The following is a 16,432-nucleotide window of genomic DNA, read 5'->3' as shown; positions in this document are numbered from 1 at the left end:
TGTCAGCACAGAGCCCATCACTGGGCTTGAACTCACAGAATACAAGATCATTACCTGAGCCAAACTCAGATGCTTGACCCACTGAGCCACCCAGGCACTCCCTCATGCTTCTTCTATATTAGTATTATGAGGGTACTTTGGTTTCTGCCTTTTTTTTTTTTTTTTTTTTTTTAATTTACATCCAAGTTAGGATATAGTGCAACAATGATTTCAGGAGTAGATTTCTTAATGTCCCTTACCCATTTAGCCCATCCTGCCTCCCACAACCCCTCCAGCAACCCTCTGTTGGTTGTCTGTATTTAAGAGTCTGTTGTGTTTTGTCCCCCTCCCTGTTTTTATATTAGTTTTGCTTTCCTTCCCTTATGTTCATCTGTTTTGTATCTTAAATTCCTCATATGAGTGAAGTCATACGATATTTGTCTTTCTCTGATTGACTAATTTCACGTAGCATAATACCCTCTAGTTGCATCCATGTGGTTAGTTGCAAATGGCAAGATTTCATTCTTTTTGATTTTCGAGTAATACTCCATTGTATGTATATATATATACCATATCACCTTTATCACTCATCCATCGATGGACATTTGGGCTCTTTCCATACTTTGGCTATTGGTGGTAGCACTGCTGTAAACATTGGGGTGCATGTGCCCCTTCGAAACAGCCTGCCTGTATCCCTTGGATAACTACCTACTAGTGCAATTGCTGGGTCGTAGGATAGTTCTATTTTTAATTTTTTGAGGAACCTCCATACTGTTTTCCAGAGTGGCTGCACCAGTTTGCATTCCCACCAGCAGCGCAAAAGAGATTGTCTTTCTCCGCATCCTCGCCAGCATCTGTTGTTGCCTGAGTTGTTAATGTTAGCCATTCTGACAGGTGTGAGGTGGTATCTCATTGTGGTTTTGATTTGTATTTCCCTGATGATGAGTGATGTTGAGCATTTTTTCATGTGTCAGTTAGCCATCTGGATGTCTTCTTTGGAGAAGTGTCTGTTTATGTCTTTTGCCCATTTCTTCACGGGATTATTTGTTTTTTGGGCATTCAGTTTGAGAAGTTCTTTATAGATTTTGGATACTAACCCTTTATCTGATATATCGTTTGCAGATAACTTCTCCCATTGCATTGGTTTCCTTTTAGTTTTGCTGATTGTTTCCTTCGCTGTGCAGAAGCTTTTTATTTTGATGAGGTCGCAATAGTTCATTTTTGCTTTTATTTCCCTTGCCTTCAGAGACGTGTTGAGTAAGAAGTTGCTGTGGCCAAGGTCAAAGAGGTTTTTGCCTGCTTTCTCCCCAAGGATTTTGATGGCTTCCTGTCTTACATTTAGGTCCTTCATCCATTTTGAGTTTATTTTTGTGTATGATGTAAGAAAGTGGTCCAGGTTAATTCTTCTGCATGTCGTTGTCCAGTTTTCCCAGCACCTCTTGCTGCAGAGACAGTCTTTATTCCACTGGATATTCTTTCCTGCTTTGTCAAAGATTAGTTGGCCATATGTTTGTGGGTCCATCTCTGGGTTCTCTGTTCTGTTGCATTGATCTGAGTGTCTGTTTTTGTGCTAGTATCATACTGTCTTGCTGATTATAGCTCTGTAATACAGCTTGAAGTCCGGGATTGTGATGCCTCTAGCTTTGGTTTTCTTTTTCAAGATTGCTTTGGCTATTTGGGGTCTTTTCTGGTTCCATACAAATTTTAGGATTGTTTATTCTAGCTCTGTGAAGAATGCTGGTGTTATTTTGATAGGGATTGCCACTTTGGTTTCTGTTTTTAAATCACTTACACAGTTTTTTTCTACTTAAGAAGAAATTATTTTTAGCGACCACATCAAAAGAACCACAGATTCTTCTTAAATAAAATTCCAGAATCTGCAGATACTTAATTCTGATATACTTTTTTTTACAAAGAATATGGAAAATTTAAACCTATCAGCTTGAAGATAAAAAGAAAACAAGGATTGGAGGTAGAAAAAGAAGGTTAAACAATGCATAGTAAGAGCTGAGGTTTTTAATAAGCTTTGGGAGAGAGAAGGAAACCTTGGGGAACTGTGCTTTTATTCTTATTAGGAAGGAGGGACAGAAAAGCAGTTTTAAAAGGGAATGATGGCAGAATGTTTTTAAGTGAAGCTAGGGCAGTCTCACCCTATATAAACTGGATTGGGCTTGAAAAACGCTCACCTTTTGGGTTAAATAAATGACATATAAAGCTCTCTCCACCCACCTGCAAGTACCCATGTTATCTGGCATCCATTGTACAACCTGGAAAATGCAAATTCAAGTCATAAAATCAAATGGCACGAGTATGGCATATCCGTACAGTAGACTAATATTCAGCAATAAAATGGAACGTGCTACCAGTTGGATGAACCTCAGAAAGATGCTAAGTGAGAAGAGCCAGATACAATGGATGCACATATTGTATGATTCCATTTACAGAAAATGTCCAGGATAGGCAAATATATGGAGACAGACAGTAGATTAATGGTTTGTTGGAGGAGGGGATGAGAATGGGGAGTAAGAATAAACGGGCCTGTGTGATTTAATTGCAGTGGTGAAGATTTTTACAACTGATTATGGTGTGTTCCACAAATTGGTAAATTTACTGAAAGTCACTGAAATTATACACTTGAAGTGGATAAATTATGTAACATGTAAAATATGCCTTAATAAAGTTGTAAAGGAGAATTAAAAGGCGCTAGACATCTGGATGGAGAACTTGATAGAGAAAAAGGTGTCTCTTAGAGTGCATATTTTATTTTCTAAAAGAAAACAAAGTAAATATATAATTATTTGGATGTATATCTAGAGAAGGAAGATCCTTAAAAGTTTCCACTAAGCAAGGGATGGTAAGTGGGAATTTGTTGTACACAACTCATCATTACTATTTGATGCATAACATGCTACTGATATACTTTTTATTTGGTATATTTTATTTTGTTTAAGTGATAGTAAAAAATTTTATAAGGGCTATGAAAAGTTAATAAGAAATTTTATTCTTGGGGCGCCTGGGTGGCTCAGTCGGTTGAGCGTCTGTCTTCAGCTCAGGTCATGATCTCACAGTCCATGAGTTCGAGCCCCGCGTTGGGCTCTGTGCTGACAGCTCAGAGCCTGGAGCCTGCTTGGGATTTTGTGTCTCCCTCTCTCTGCCCCTCCCCTACTCATGCTCTGTCTCTCTCTGTCTCAAAAATAAATAAAAACATTAAAAAAAATTTTTTTAAAGAAATTTTGTTCTTCTAATTCTAGTTCTTTTAAAAGATACTTACTTAGTAATCATAGATTATCCTACCTATGGGGGGAGTAGTATGCTTAAGGTTACTCTGAGTTTCTAAATTTTATGATTCTGTGAGTGGATTTATATTTCCAAATATGTTTAAAACTTTCTTCCTGCCATGTATCATATATAATTTTGGGTTTTTTTGTGAAAAGAAAAATAATATAGAAATATGCAGAGCAAAATGTGAAAATTCCTCTTTTCCTTATTTTTCATTATCCTCCCCATAGTTAACTTTGATAACTAGTAACAACTAGTAACATCAGTTTAGGTCCTTTATATACTTTCACACACACACACACACACACACACACACACACACACACACACACGCTTTAGTCTTTTTCAGTATAAATGAGCTCATGTTATATAGTCATTTACTCATCAGATATTTTTTGCATCCCTACTGTGTGCCAAGCACTGGAGATATGGTTCTGCAGACACCTGAGGTCCTTGCCCAGGGAGATTCCATTCTAGTGCCAAAGACAGTAAATTAGCAAACAAATACTTAATATATATTAATAAAGTAGGATCAGAAGAGTTACTGGGAGGTGGAGAGGAAACTTGAGGAGACACAAAAAAACTGTTTTAGATAATCAGGAAGGTCTGTCAGAGAGGCAACATTGGAGTTGCTACGTGGGTTAAGTGAGGTAGCAAGCCAAGTAAAAGTATGAGGAAAGAGTATTCTAGGCAGAGGAGCAGCAAATGCAAAGTCCCTGAAATAGAAACAAGTTTGGCTTGTTCAAGGAACAGTGTGGCGGGAGTTGAGTGTGCAAGTGGTGGGTGAAAAGGTGGTATAGGGATTTGGTAGGAGATGAATTGGAAGAAATAGAAGGGCCAGATCAAAGAAGGCCTAGTTGACCTGGTAAAGAACCTAAATTTACTTTAAGTGTGATGTGAAGCCAGTAATGTGATCTGATTTATACTTTTAAAAGGTCTCTGGTTGCTGTGTAGGGAATAAACTATAATGGGTCTAGAAGTTAGGAATTGTATTTACTGTAAATAGTAGAGACCCGAAAATAATGACCAAATGAGGAGTTTTCTTTTTCTCTAGTAACCGAAACCAGATGTATGCAGCCTAGGGCTGATATAGCAGCTATGTGACATCAGGAAGTCAGGTTCCTTTTGTCTTTCTGTTTAGACATCTTCAAGTGTGCTTGTCTCCTTGTAGTGTGAGATGGCTGATCCTTCTCTAGAATCACATGTAGACAGAAGTCAGAGGCAGAAAGGCACATATCAGCTGATTTTTTTTTTTTTTTAAGGGTTTTCTCCAAAGCTCATTCAGTGACTTCACTTGTGCTTTATGGTCCAGTGTCATAGACGCTCTCTAGCTGTCAGGGAGGCTAGGAAGTACAGTGGTTTAGCTGGGTGCATTAACCTCCCAAGTAAAATATGGGTTCTCTTGGTAAGGAAGGAAAGAATGGATATTGGATAGGTAGCTAGCAGTCTGTGACTTATGGGACAAGAATGAAAATAAGACCAATTAAGGCACTTTTGGGTTTAAGCAGCCTTGGGGTTTTGCGGGAAGTATGACAGAAGGCGAGATGCAATGAATTGTCAAGTGTATACAAGGAAGTTGTTACAGTTTTGGACCATGGTTTTTGAAGTTATTTAAAGGAGGGAATTGAGAAGGTGACGGACATTATGGACAGTGAAAGAATGGTAGGGTCAGTGGGCTAGAAGTTTTGATGGTGGTAGAGACTGTAAAAGTAGGGTCACTAGCAAGTGACTGCAAGTCATGTTAGAAAGCTAGGAAGTGTTGGTCTAAATGTGAGAAGCTTAAAAGTGAGACTGGGAGGTGGGTTAGTTATTGGACAGGATGAGATTTAGAATATGATCAGGGAGTAGATAACTGAAGTAGGATGGAAAAAAAAAAGACTTATTTAGGAGGAGGTACAGGAACTGAGAGAGTATACTGATGTTGAAATCTTCAGGAATCATCATTGAAGTAGTTGGAGAGAAACGTAGGTGCTGAGTTTTTCTGTGAATAAGGGGAATTGCCAGAGAGATAGGTAGATTACTACCACAAAGAGGGGTTATAGTAAACACTTCAAAGAAGCTAGGATTTTTGAGGAATAATTGATCTATTCTGTAACTTCCTCTTTCTTTCACTAAATATGTGTTTTTTGTTTTTTGTTTTTTTTTGTGGGAGGTAAGGCTTTCATATAGATACTTTTTCATCCTGAAAGATATTTCATAGATATGGATGAGGCATAATTCACTTAACTATTCCATTATCATTAGTCATTTAAATTCTTCCCAATTTCTCCCAGTTTTGAAGAGATGCTGCACTGAATACACATGAACATGTGCAAGCAAACACTTCCTTTAGGTTAGATTCCTGGAAATGAAAGTTCAGGGTCAAATGGTATGAACACTTTGTATTTTGGTGGATATTAGCAAATTGCCTTTTAGAAAGACTTTTTCAACTTACTCTTTCACCAACAGTAAAAGGGAGGCCCCTTTTCTTTAAATCCCTGCCAAGTTTTTATTACTTTTAATACTTTGCTAATCTGTTAGATAAAAATATCTCATTGTTTTACTTTGCGTTTACCTGATAACTAGCTAGAAAAAATGTACAGAAAACATATAAATGACCAGTGAGCCTAAGATGCTTCCTCTAGCTAGTAATTTATATGTTTTCTGTACATTGTTTGTTCACAACCTTTGAATGTGAAAACCAGTTCCATCTTTTAGCATTTGTAAACTTGACTGCTAAAGGATGCTTTTTTTCCCCCTGTGCCTTTGTAGATGTATTCTATTGAAAAAGTTTCTGACTTCTTTTTCTCCCTGACATTTTATGGGGTTTTTAACTGGAAGGAGAAAAGTAGCATGTGCTCAGCCTCCTATCTTGTTACATTGCCCGAGGAAATAATTTTGTTGTATTCATTCTAGAATATATATATATATATATATATATACATATATATATATATATATATGTATATATATGTATATATATATATATGTATATATATGTATATATATGTGTATATTATTTTTTTATTTCCCACAGACATTTACTGTAGACAAGACTATAACAATATTATGTAAGATAAGAATATTGTTATAGTCTTGTCTGCAGTAAATGTCTGTTGAAATAAAATAATTTTAGCAAGAAATTATTTCAATATGGATATCTTTTTATGTTTATATGCTATATGAGACTATTAGTCATTTTTGTCTTTTAAAATAATTGATTCATCTCTGTAAGTTCTATTTATCGGTTGGATTAAGCTTTTTATTTACACCATTATTTCTTCTGCTTACAGTTTGTTTGATGCTTCATTTTGACCACCAGGTTAAATAGTTGCTTTATGTTAGAGTTAAGAAACACAATCCACATACTCTTGTTTGACTTCTTTCAATCAGTTGGACTCTGAAAGGTTGTAAGTAGGAGAAAAAACAGTCTCTGCTTCTAGACTGCTTATCTCCCTGGTTTCTGGAGTGGGAAAGATGAACTGCTTTTGGTAATTCTGTGGATCACATGAGTGGTATAGGCTTTCTCTGAATTGGTTTACTGACCTATCCATTTTCTTTTTTCTCTCTCCCTACTGGCTCATTTTTGAGGAGTATTTTCTCCCCATTGCTGGCTGAATTATTCAAGTAGTAAGCATGCAGTTCTTAGTCCTTAGCCAGAGCACAGTGTAATCAGATATGGTCAATGGGTTACTGAAGTGAATAATGTCTCTATGAGGCAGACACTAACTTTTGTGAAGGAATGTTTTGAAGGTAAGTAAACTTTTAGGACCTCATTGTTTTTAAAATTATAAATCTTTAAAGTCTCTTTTATTATCTTTATGCCATGAACTTAAAATACAATGCACTTTATTTAAACTTGAACATTTCACTTAAATCTATTTGGCTATGCAATGCATCATGAACCAAATGTTGAGCTGGCCTTACCCACTCCTCCCTTTAAAAAAATTTACTTATTTTAAAAGGAGCTTATTTACCTAGAAAGTTTAAAATATGTTCTGTCACAGAAGCAGCAGACTACTTGTTTAAATTTTTTTTTCCTATTAGATTGTAAAATCTTTCCAGATGGATCTGTTCATTTAGTCTCCTCAACTCTCCACTGCATGTAAGATACAGTCATCCCTACTTATCCATGGGTGTATGTTCTATGACCGCCCCCCCCCTCCCCCCCGCAGTAGATGCCTGAAACTGTGGAGAGTTCCAAATGCTGTATATACTATGGTTTTTCCTGCACATACATACCTATGATAAAGTTTAATTTCTAAATTAGGTACAGTAAGAGAGTAACAACGCTAACTAATAATAAGATAGAGTAATTATAACAATATACTCTAATAAAAGTTATGTGAATGTGGTCTCTTAAAATACCTCATTGTACCGTACTTGCTCTTCTTATGATAATGTGAGATGGTAAAATACCTATGTGATGAGATGAGGTGAGGCGAGTGATGTAGACATTGTGATGTAGTGCTAGGCTACTGTTGACCTGATGATGTGTCTAGAGGAGGATCATTTGCTTCCAGACTGTAGTTGAGTGACACTGCAGAAAGTGAAATCATGGATGGGAAGGGAGTGGAGACAGTTTAGTGTAGTATCTTGCATATAGGTATTCACTGAATGCTGATTGAATGGTTGATCGTCTAGTTTCAAAGCTCCTCCTTTTAAAATAAATGACTGGTGTAAGGATGTATAGCTGGCTCACAATAAAGCTAGATATATTTTAAGATTTCTAAAGTTCTTTTTGCTACAATGTTTGTTATTTTTGTTTCTTATTCCTCTGTAATGTTATCATGTAATCTTTGAGGAAATGCCTGCTTTTGGCAGGTGCTGATGTGCCTGTTTCTAGAACCAGAAAATAGACACAGAATCTCATAGTACATTTTTAAGAGAAAAGTAAGCTATATGGTAGGTTATAATTTTGACTGCCTGAGGGAAAAACAGCTGTTGCTGAAAATCTAAAAATATTAAACATGGTTGTTTTCTTCTTTTGCTATTTACAACTATTCAGACAAGGGGGAACAGCTTTATCAAGTATATAGTGGCTTTTCAAAGAAAATAACATTTGGGGTGGAGTGCCTGGGTGGCTCAGTCAGTTAAGTGTTGGACTTTAGCTCAGGTCATGATCTCACGGTTTGTGGATTTGAGCCCGGATTCGAGCCCCACGTCAGGCTCTGCACTGACAACTCAGAGCCTGGAGCTTGCTTCGGATTCTGTGTCTCCCTCTCTCTCTGCCCCTCCTCTGCTCACTCTCTGTCTCTCTCTCTCTCTCTCAAAAGTAAATAAACATTAAAACAATTAAAAAAAAAATCACATTTGGGAAATTCAAAGCCTGATCAAATGTAATTAAACAAAGTTATTTCTGCATTGTGTTATCTTTCCTTGTCTCTTTGATTTATGAGAGGAGAGGATCAGTAGTTATAAGATTATTGTATTAATATAGTACTTTTTATGGTTTAGAGAACAGTTTAAATAAGATCATTTCAATGCTACTATGAAAGCCAAACTAGAGAATTTTTTTAGAGCAGTTGCAACTCTTTTTACAAAATGATTTTATTTTGTAGAAATATGTGATTAGTGAAGGTTTTAAAAAATTAAATATTTTTCCTGTTATAAAAGTAAGCAGAATTGTAAAAATGAAAAAAAAAAGTCCAGATAATGAAAAGATTCAAAGAAGAAAGGAAAATTACCAGTAATCTTGTCATCTAATAGCCAAATTTAAATGTTTATCATAAATTTAAGCTTAAGATTTTTTACAGAATAAAGAATCACACTATACAAACCGTTTTTAATGATTTTTTAATTAAACATATGTGAAATTTCCATGTCAATAAATTTAGATCCATGCCAAAATTTATAATGATTATATAGAATAACAGAAAATATCATTGTAATATATCACATGTATGCCAATATTTTCCTTAAAAGCCAAAAACATTCAAGAATGAAAAATAACTTCTAAAAATATAATATTTCAAAAAGATTCCACAAGAAAATTTTTAAAATTTCTCCTCTCTAGCCAAATTTGTGTGAAAATTCACAAGTAATCTGCTTTCAGTGGAATTGCAAGGTTGGTTATATTTTTCCGGATTCAAATGAGAGTTAAGTCTCATGCTTCTTACATCTGAGACTCAAGTTTTTTGTTTATTTATCTTAAACTTAAAAAAATGCAGGTGTTCTTCAAATCACAATACAGGTGTGATGTCGATATTTTACTCTATTATAATGAGAAAGAGCCACTGTCTGAGTTCAAATCCTGGCTCTGTAAAATAAACACCATAGCACCTGGCTTATAGAGGTATAAGATAACATAAATACAACCCTTAGCAGAGGGCCAGGCACTTTATAAATCAAACCTTCTCAAGGATGGTCTTCAGACCTACTCAGTAATTATTTATAAATTCCAGATACCATTTTTGTTTTCTTTCTAAGAGGAATGCAGTCATCTTCCTTCACTATTGTGAAATAGTGCCTGGCACATAGTAATCCATATATAAGAATTATTATTATTCTCTAAAATTTGGAATCCTGAAGAACCTAGCACAAAATAAATTCCTCCATTGCTACCATTTGTTTGTTCATTTGAGTAAGAAATGGCTGACCTTCAAAAAGTCATAGTTGGAAGTTGGAAAGTTAGTGGTATGAACCAAATGATTCTCCATTTTCTTGAACTTTCAGCAGTGAAGAAGGCCTGTATTTGCCTTTTCATAATCAATGACTTAGAGATCTTTCTTTCTACTTCTGATACGTGAGTTCCCTCCTGTTCATTTAGCCTTTTATTTTATGTATTAAAAAAAATTTTTTTAATGTTTATTTATTTTTGAGAGAAAGAGACCCAGAATCCAAAGTAGGCTCCAGGCTCTGAGCTGTCAGCACAGAGCCCGACACGGGACTCAAATCCACAAGCCGTGAGATCATGACCCGAGCTGAAGTTGGATGCTCAACCAACTGAGCCACTCAGGCACCCCTCATTCAGCCTTTTAGCTTGGCAATTAAATGTAGGACTTCTATAGCATCTGCTGGTTCAATTTATGTGTAAACTTGAATCCCTGTGATTAATTTTATATGCATTTCTGCATAATGTGTGCAATTTAAAACCTGTATTAAAGTAATTTTAAATACCTTATTACGTAAAGGAGAAAATTTGTAAAATGTTATCTTGACATAAAAGTTTATATATGCTTAGCTCTAAATGTAACATTTAAATTGAAAGGTGTTTGAGAATTAAAATGAAGACAGCATAGTATCATAAATATGATATCCTTAAAATTAAATAAGAATCATAAGGGCAAGTCAATTGCTTTGGTGCTATTTATGTGATTGCTCAAGTAGAAATCATGGCTTTAACTTTGTATGCAAGAGATCATTTGCTATGATTCAGGATGCTATGAAATGGAAACTGCAAGTAGTCCTAGTTTACCCAAAACACTTTTTAAAAAATTTTATTTAAGGGGCACCTGGGTGGCTCAGTCGGTTAAGCATCCGACTTCGGCTCAGGTCATGATCTCACGGTCTGTGGGTTCGAGCCCCGTGTCGGGCTCTGTGCTGACAGCTCAGAGCCTGGAGCCTGTTTCAGATTCTGTGTCTCCTTCTCTCTGTGACCCTCCCCCGTTCATGCTCTGTCTCTCTCTGTCTCAAAAATAAATAAACGTTAAAAAAAAAAATTTATTTAAATCCATCTTACTTGACATATAGTGTAATAATGGTTTCAGGAGTAGAATTTAGTGATTCATCACTTACATATAACACCCAGTGCTCATCCCAACAAGTGCCCTCCTTAATGCCCATCACCCATTTAGCCCATTCCCCAACCCAGCACCCTTCCAGCAATCCTCTGTATTTAAGAGTCTCTTTGGTTTGTCTCTGTTTTTATCTTATTTTTTCCTTCCCTTCCCCTATGTTCATCTGTTTTGTTTCTTAAATTCCACATGTAAGTGAAATCATATGATATTTGTCTTTCTCTGACTGACTTTTTCTTAGCATAGTATATTCTAGTTCCATCCACGTTATTGCAAATGGCAAGATTTCATTCATTTTGATTGCCAAGTAATATTCAATTGTATGTATATGCCACATCTTTTTTATCCATTCATCCATTGATGGACATTTGGGCTCTTCCCATAATTTGGCTATTGTGGTAGTGCTCCTATGAACACTGGGGTACGTGTGCCTGTTTGAATCAGCATTTTTGTATTCTTTGGATATATACCTAGTAGTGCAATTTCTGGGCCATAGGGTGATTTCTATTTTTAATTTTTTGAGGGACCTTCATACTGTTCTCCAGAGTGACTGCACCAGTTTGCATTCCCACTAAAAGTGCAAAAGTGTTCCCCTTTTTCTGTATCCTCGCCAACATCTTGTTTCCTGAGTTCATTTCAGCCATTCTGACAGGTGTGAGGTGGTATCTCATTGTGGTTTTCATTTGTATTTCCCTGATGCTGAGGGATGTTGAGCATTTTTTCATGGGTCTGTTAGCCATCTGGATGTCTTCTTTGGAAAAGTGTCTGTTCATGTCTTTTATTCATTTCTTCACTGTATTGTTTGTTTTTTGGGTGTTGAGTTTGATAAATTCTTTATGGATTTTGGATACTAACCCTTTATCTGATATGTCATTTGCAAATATCTTTTCCCATTCCATCAGTTGCCTTTTAGTTTTGTTGATTGTTTCCTTCTCTGTGCAGAAAATTTTTGTCTTGATGAGGTCCCGATAGTTCATTTTTGCTTTTGTTTCCCTTGCCTCTGGAGACATGTCTAGTAAGAAGTTGCTGCAGCCGAGGTCAAAAAGGTTGTTGCATGTTTTCTTCCCTAGAATTTTGATGGTTTCCTGTCTTATGTTTAGGCCGTTCATTTATTTTCAGTTTATTTTTGTGTATATTGTAAGAAAGCGGTTGAGGTTAATTCTTCTGCATGTCGTTGTCCAGTTTTCCTATCATCATTTGCTGAAGGACTGTCTTTTTTCCGTTGGATATTCTTTCCTGCTTTGTCAGAGATTAGTTGGCCATACATTTGTGAGTCCATTTCTGGGTTCTCTGTTCCACTGATCTGTGTGTCTCTTTTTGTGCCAGTACCATATTGTCTTGGTGATTACAGCTTTGTAATACAGCTTGAAATCTGGAATTGTGATGCCTCCAGCTTTGTTTTTCTTTTTCAACATGCCTTTGGCTATTCAGGGCCTTTTCTGGTTCCATACAAACTTTAGGATTGTTTGTTCTATCTCTGTGAAGAATGCTGGGGTTATTTTGATAGGGATTGCATTGAATATGTAGATTGCTTTGGGTAGTATTGACATTTTAACAGTATTTGTTCTTCCATTCCATGAGCATGGAATGTTTTCCTATTTCTTTGTGTCATCTTCAATTTCTTTCATAAGCCTTCTATAGTTTTCAGTGTACAGGTCTTTTTATCTCTTTGAGGTTAGGTTTCATTCCTAGGTATTTTATGTTTTTTGATGCAATTGTACATGGGATTGATTCCTTGATATCTCTTTCTGCTGCTTCACTATTAGTGTATAGAAATGCAACTGATTCCTGTACATTGATTTTATATCCTGAGACTTTGCTGAATTCGTGTATCAGTTTGAGCAGTTTTTTGGAGGAGTCTTTTGGATTTTCCATGTAGAGTATCATGTCATCTGCAAAGAATAAAAGTTTGACTTCTTCCTTGCTGATTTTGATGCCTTTTATTTCTTTTTGTTGTCTGATTGCTGAGGCTAGGACTTCTAGTACTATGTTGAACAACAGTGTGAGAATGGACATCTTGTTGTGTTCTTGACCTTAGGAGAAGACCTCTCAGTTTTTCCCCTTTGAGGATGGTATAAGCTGTGGGTCTTTCATATATGGCCTTTAGGATGTTGAGGTATGTTCCTTCTTTCCCAACTTTCTTGAGGGTTTTTTTTTTTTTTTTTTTTAATCAAGAAAGGATGCTGTATTTTGTCAAATGCTTTTTCTGCATCTATGGAGAGAATCGTGTGTTTCTTATCTTCTATTAATATGACATACCACATTGACTGATTTGAGGATATTGAACCAGCCCTGCAGCCCAGGAGTAAATCCCACTTAATCGTGGTGAATAATTATTTTAATGTGTTGTTGGATTTGATTTGTTAGTATCTTGTTGAGAATTTTTGCATCCATGTTCATCAGGGAAGTTGGTCTGTAATTCTCCTTTTTAGGGGGGGTCTTTAGTTTTGGAATCAATGTAATGCTGGCTTCATAGACAGAGTTTGGAAGTTTTCCTTGCATTTCTATTTTTTGGAACAGCTTCAAGAGAATAGGTGTTAACTCTTCTTTAAATGTTTGGTAGAATCTCTGGAAATCCATCTGGCTCTGGACTCTTGTTTTTTAGGAGATTTTTGATTACTTTGTCATGTCATAGAATGGGTTTGGAAGTTTTTCTTCGATTTCTATTTTTCGAACAGCTTCGATAAAATAGGTATTAACTCTTCTTTAAATGTTTGGTAGAATTTCTCTGGGAAGACATCCAGCCCTGGACTCTTGTTGGGAGATTTCTGATTACTGATTCAATTCCTTTACTGGTTATGGGTCTGTTCAAATTTTCTATTTTTCCTGTTTCAGTTTTGGTAGTTATATGTTTCTAGGAATTTATTCATTTCTTCTAGATCACCCAATTTGTTGGCATGTAATTATTCATAATATTCTCTTATAATTGTTTGTATTTCTGCGGTGTTGGTTGTGATCTCTCTTTTTCATTCATGCTTTTATTTATTTGGGTCCTTTCCTTTTTCTTTTTGATCAATCTGGTGAGGGGTTTATCAATTTTGTTAATTCTTTCAAAGAACTAGCTCCTAGTTTTGTTGATCTGTTCTATTTTTCTGATTTCGGTATCATTGGTTTCTGCTGTATTTCCCTTCTGCTGCTGGTTTTGGGCTTTCTTTGCTGTTCTTTTTGTAGGTCCTTTAGGTGTAAGGTTAGGTTGTGTACTTGAGACATTTCTTCCCTCTTTAGGAAGGCCTGGATTGCCGTATACTTCTCTTTTATGTCCACCTTTGCTGTATCCCAAAGGTTTTGGACTGTCGTATTTTCATTTTCATTGGCTTCCATGTACTTTTCAATTTACTCTTTAATTTCTTGGTTAACCCATACATTCTTTAGTAGGATGTTCTTTAGTCTCCAAGCATTTGTGATCTTTCCAAATTTTTTCTTGTGGTTGATTTCAAGTTGCATAGCATTGTGGTCTGAAAATATGCATGGTATGATATCAATCTTTTTGTACTTGTTGAGGGCTGATTTGTGACCCAGTATGTGATCTGTTCTGGAGAATGTTCCATGTGCACTCAAGAAGAATGTGTATTCTGCTGCTTTAGGATGAAATGTTCTAAATATTTCTGTTAAGTCCATCCAGTCCAGTCAAAACGCTTTCTTTTTATGGCAGCATCAGCAATAATCACCAATTAGACCAAAAGAGGTGGTAACTGTTAGTATCAAATGAGAGTCTAGGAACCAGATAGAAGATATAAAGCACTGACTGCTCTAGATACCAAAGTAAATTGAAATATTCTGACACTAATTTCATTAACAGGTTTATCATGTTTGAAGTAATGGTTCTGAAGCAGTGGTATTATATACTTTATCAGCCTGTACTATATTTCTTCCATAGCCTCTGTAAGAGTTTAAAATATTTTTAATGTCCTCTATTAAAGAATAAGCCCAGACATCAACAAAAATCTATTCAACGTATTTACTGAGATGGTGGTATTTAGTGGGTACAAACTACGGGCTATTAAGTGTATGATTTGTTAGATTGTTAAAAATATATTGAAAATTAACTTAAAGGTTCCCATTACCAGCTTTGTGGACATCTTAAGGGTCTAGGGTCCCAGTTTGAGACTTTTTGGTCCAGAGATAACTAGAAAATATAGAAAATGAGTTAAATGTGTATAATTCATAGAATTTATTTAATGTTTTCATATATCATCCTCTTATAGGAAAAATTTGTTATTACTTATTGGTGGAGGGGAGAGATTAATGAAACACCATAATGCTGTATGGTCCTACAGCTGTCACAAGCCATTTCTGTAGTCTATCATTGGGCAGTGGACCATTTTACCAACTCAGATAAGGAAATGGAAAAATTATAGATGAATGAGCTTCTTGTCTTTAAAGTGCCATGGGGCAGTACTCCTCCCACCAGCCCTGTGTAAATGGTACTATCAGGGTTGGTTACCTTTTACTGTGGAATTGAGAGAAGCTCCCTCAAAGCATGGGGATGGGTACGGTCACCAACAATGGTATGGTTTGTATCACAGGGAATATTTGTTGGAAGAACCTTTTAAAAATTGTTTAGCTCAACCTTATTACTCACTTCAACTGTGTTCTACTAGAAAGTAAGCTCCATGCACAACTTTGTCATCTTTGATCAGGGCTGTATATGCACAGCACCAAAAATATGCCTGACACATAGACTCTAGTGTTCTGTAGCTGTTGGTGGAACTAAACTTTCTGAACACAGATCCCAGTCTAGAATTCAAGCAGGAGAGGGGAAATCAAGGAGCAATGGGACATACACAGTTCCATGGTCCCCTTCAAAAGAAGCTCATAGTGTCTGGGGGCAGAGAGACTTGAAAACAAGGAATTGGACACAAGTAATCCATTTCATTTTCTTAGCGTTTTATTTACTTTTGAGAGAAAGAGAAAGAACAAATAGGGGAGGGGCAGAGAGAGAAGGGGACAGAGGACCCAAAGCGGGCTCCATGCTGACAGCAGCAAGCTGGGGCTCAAACGCATGAACTGTGAAGATCATGACCTGAGCCGAAGTCGGACGCTCAACCAACTGAGCCACCCAGGCGCCCCAGTAGTTTATTTCAGAAATCCATGGTAGAAGTGCTCTCTGGATGGTATGAAATATACTTTAAAATTCTTCATTTGGGGGGCATCTGGGTGGCTCAGTCGATTAAACATCCAACTTCAGCTGAGGTCTTGATCTCACAGTTGGTGGGTGCTGACAGCTCAGAACCTGGAGCATGCTTCAGATTCTCTGTCTCTCTCTGTGTCCCTCCTCTACCCAGGCTCTCTGTCTCTCTCAAAATAAATAAATAAACATTAAAAAAAAATACTTCATTTGAAATCGTGTTGTATGTATATGTGTTTTTTATTTTAATCTCTAAGCATGGCTAGTTAACATTTGAAGTGTTATGTAGCACTTGAAAGACTATATTGTCAGAACCTTCACTGTATAGGCT

General features: G+C 36.3%; 1 protein-coding gene and 1 long non-coding RNA gene across 7 annotated transcripts in view; one reads left to right on the top strand and one right to left on the bottom strand.

The window, feature by feature from the left end:
- LOC122199757 overlaps window positions 1–8,340 on the bottom strand; it is a 41,591-nt gene extending 33,251 nt beyond the window's left edge. For 4 of the 5 annotated variants that reach the window (XR_006193614.1, XR_006193617.1, XR_006193615.1 and 1 more), the window contains exons 1-2: window positions 7,606–8,340; window positions 2,209–2,246 (exon numbers count right to left, since the gene is read on the bottom strand). This is a non-coding gene — a long non-coding RNA (uncharacterized LOC122199757). The remainder of the gene's footprint in view (window positions 1–2,208; window positions 2,247–7,605) is intronic. The other variant, XR_006193616.1, reaches the window with a different exon arrangement.
- Window positions 1–16,432, top strand: part of RNF169 (ring finger protein 169) — a 99,275-nt gene that overhangs the window by 34,192 nt on the left and 48,651 nt on the right. The window lies entirely within an intron of this gene.

Source organism: Panthera leo, chromosome D1 (genome assembly GCF_018350215.1).
Source record: "Panthera leo isolate Ple1 chromosome D1, P.leo_Ple1_pat1.1, whole genome shotgun sequence".
NCBI lineage: Eukaryota > Metazoa > Chordata > Mammalia > Carnivora > Felidae > Panthera > Panthera leo.
Note: the sequence above shows the minus strand (reverse complement) of the source record. Positions and strands in the feature narration are given on the sequence as shown.